The following is a 3,439-nucleotide window of genomic DNA, read 5'->3' as shown; positions in this document are numbered from 1 at the left end:
CTCAGAAGGTAAAGGCACTTACCATCAAGTCTGAGGACCTGAGTTCAAGCCCTGGGACCCACGTGATGGAATGAGAGAACTGACTCACACAAGTTGTCCTTTGTCCTTTACACACATGCCACAGTGTGCGTAGAAAAAAAAACAAGGCAAAAGAACAAAGTGTGGTCCCAGAAAGAGAGGTCAGCAGAGAAAAAAGGAAATCTCCAGGATAAGAGAGATGGGGAAGTGTATGACATCAGCTAGAAAGCCAGAGACGAGGAGCGACCATGTCACATTGACACAGAACCAAAGGCTCTAGTGGAAAATGCTGTCACACCACATGTTACAAGAATGTTACAAGAAACATTCAAAGACACGAAAAGAAGCTAAGCAAGCCAACAGATATTCACTCCAGGAAAACCAGAGAGCAGAGAAGGAAATGTCATCAGAGAACACAGTTCAGTTTATCAGTGAGATGGATTTGTAGATTCATAACAACAAAAATCTGAATACTATAATCAGAATAGAGGTTTGATTACACCATGACCATAAAGATAGGAAAGGGAGTGTGAATGAGCTAGGATAAGAAGTCAATGATGTCTGAACCAGATGAGTCCAGGATATCAATTTTATTTAGGAATATGAGTGCAAGAGATAGACTATCACTTCAGCCACAGTTGCTTACTCCATAATCTTAAAAAGATTATAAAAATAAACAAAATGTATGAGGTGACTCATCTTGGGCACCAGACAATAGCACAAGAATGTGGTCCTTGAGAGAGGGGAAGTGGACAAGGTGAGCACCACAGTCATCCATGCTATGCTGGGGCAGAGACAGCAGTCCCCCTCCTAGGAGACGGAAACACTTTGGAGGGCAGATGCTGAGGCAGCAGCATCTTACGGAAAAGTAAGGGAGAGGAAGTTAGCCGTTCAGAGTACAAATCCTGTACAAATTTATTCTCCGGAGAAGCCAAAAAGAGGCTCTCTCCAGAAAGTTCTACCCCAAAAGTAAGTTCCAGAAATAGATTAACAGAGAAAATGAAAAGAATAAAATAGTTCAAGAAATAACCCAAGGAGTTGGGTGTGTTGGCGCACACCTTTAATCCCAGCACTCAGGAGGCAGAGGCAGGAGGATCTCTGTGAGTTCGAGGTCAGCTTGGTTTACTTAGAGAGTTCCAGAAATAGCCAGGACTACATAGAGAGACTCTGTCTCAAAAAAGAAAGAAAAGAAAAGAGAGCAGACAGACAGACAGACAACGACAACAACAAAATCATAAGGTCACTGCCTGTGTTCTCCTGCAGTGGCGACTTGGTACCTCTTTTGTGAAGGTGGAGCTGGGGTAACACTGGGGTGCACCATGACCAGCACAAACCCCAAAGAAAGAGTCAAGACTGGGAACAAGGGTCACATTCATTTGAAGGCTGTAGCGCAGGATGGCTCTGCAAGGTCGTTTACAGTTAAGAGGCAGACACTTGGCAGACTAATGAAGGCCTAGTGTGAACAACAGGGGTTGCCCATGAGGCAGCTCAGATCATAATTTGACCAGTGAAACAGACACACCTGCACAGCCTGAAATGGAAGCCCAAGTTACCACTGACGTGTCCCAGCAGCAGACAGCTGTCTACTAAAAAGAAAAGCTGTTATTTCACTCCAGAATTTTATTATAGACCAAGAACACATGCTCTGTTAGAAAGCCTCAGCTTGGTCTCCCCACACCCCGATGAGCACAGTATAACTTTCTCTGTTCTTTCGTTCCCCCCTCCCCAATCCTTTACTGTACAGGATGCAATTAGTGTATTGCATAAGCATATTGAACTTTTTGCTTTTTAAAACTAAATGGCCACTGTTCTGTTTACATCGACATCAAATGGAGATAAAAACTTTGAAAATAACTGAATGGCCTGGTAATACTCTTGGGAGAAAATGATTTTTAATAGTTTTCCCTTCAAGTCAAGCATTCTGTTGTTTAATTAAATAAACTTTTCATTTAAAAAAAGAAATGAAATTACACAAGAAAATTTGAAGGACGTGCAGATAGGGGTCTCCTTGAATCTTCAAGCTGTAATGCATGAGAAAGATGTTTCAAGAACAGTTCTGGAGCATGAAAGCCCAACAGAGATGCTAAGACTGGATGAAGAGAGTCCTCCTCAGTAAGCCCAAAGACAGGCACTCGGCTGAGACTCCACAAAGGCCACAGTGGGAAAAGCTCCAGACTTAAGGAAATCTTAAACCAACAGGCCCAGGCTTCACTGGTACTGTGCAGACACACAGCATGAGACCCACACAAAAGCTGTTGGGGCCCTAAGAGCTTGCCTGCTGTGAGGAATGCTGGGATTCAGTTCCCAGCATCAGCCAGGCTGCCCCAGATGGCCAATACTCCAGCTTCAGGGAGTGTGAAACCCTCTTCCAGCCTCACTTGCCTGAAAGCAGCTAAACACAAATGTTTTTTAAAAAGAAAGATCGGGGTGAGGGGGGGCAGCATGAAATGTCCAAAACTTTCGTAAATTTGGTGGAAGAAAAAAATCTTTTCTTCCCTATCCATCAACTCTATGAACACTAACCAGGGCAACCACAAAGCCAGAGCTAAGTACACCATGCCCAACTTGCTGAAAATGAAGGACAAAGAGAAAATCTCAAAAAGCAGCCGAAGGTTGAGGAGCAGGGAAGAGATAAACCCGGTTACCGCCATCTCCAGCCATGTCCTTTCAGCCCTCAATGTGACCTGAGAAGTGGTTTCATGAGAGACTTTTAGATCTGTACTCAAAATGTTTATTTAATTTTGAATGGATAATGCATGAACACGCTTTTAAAAAAATCTAATTCTATATTAGAGTTCAATCTGAGAAGCATCAGAGTTATGTACACACACAATAAAGGATTTGTGACACATGGTGACGGAAGAGCAGGGGCTGGAAAAACAGTCTGTGTGATGCTCTTGTCTCAGCATCTGATGCTAGAATCCGCAAGATGAATAGAAAGTAGGGACGTCAAGGACAAGTTGAAACCCTTGAGTCTGCTTAAGAATCAACCTAGGAGAGTAGCATTGCTGTTCAGTTCCAACCTGGTGTGACATCAACCAGAACCAAGGTTACAAGAAGAAACTGATAGTGTTGGGTGTGCCAGCCCACACTTGTAATCGACTTTGGAAGCAAGTTCCAAGCTAACCTGGTCTGTACGGTGAGCCCTGCCTCAAGCAAACAACAAAAATATGAAACAACAACACCCATCAGTGAGTATGAGGCACAAGAGCAAGGGGCTGCTTCATACACCCTGTGTCCACTGTTTGTCGACTGTCCACGTTCTGTGGACCTAAACCTTTGACCTTGACCAAAAATCATAACCTACAGCAACCGAGACTGTTGTAGGGGCCTGGTAAAGTAATCTTCCCAGTGAACAGAAACCAGTAAGTAACTCAGTATTCTTAGGACTGCTCCCTCAAAATGCTTGTCAGCAAACGTT

General features: G+C 43.6%; 1 pseudogene; it reads left to right on the top strand.

The window, feature by feature from the left end:
* Positions 1-1,337: 1,337 nt before the first annotated feature.
* Positions 1,338-1,608, top strand: LOC114698180 (annotated as a pseudogene).
* The last annotated feature ends 1,831 nt before the right edge of the window (positions 1,609-3,439 follow it).

This window comes from Peromyscus leucopus, chromosome 19 (genome assembly GCF_004664715.2).
Source record: "Peromyscus leucopus breed LL Stock chromosome 19, UCI_PerLeu_2.1, whole genome shotgun sequence".
Classification (NCBI taxonomy): domain Eukaryota; kingdom Metazoa; phylum Chordata; class Mammalia; order Rodentia; family Cricetidae; genus Peromyscus; species Peromyscus leucopus.
Note: the sequence above shows the minus strand (reverse complement) of the source record. Positions and strands in the feature narration are given on the sequence as shown.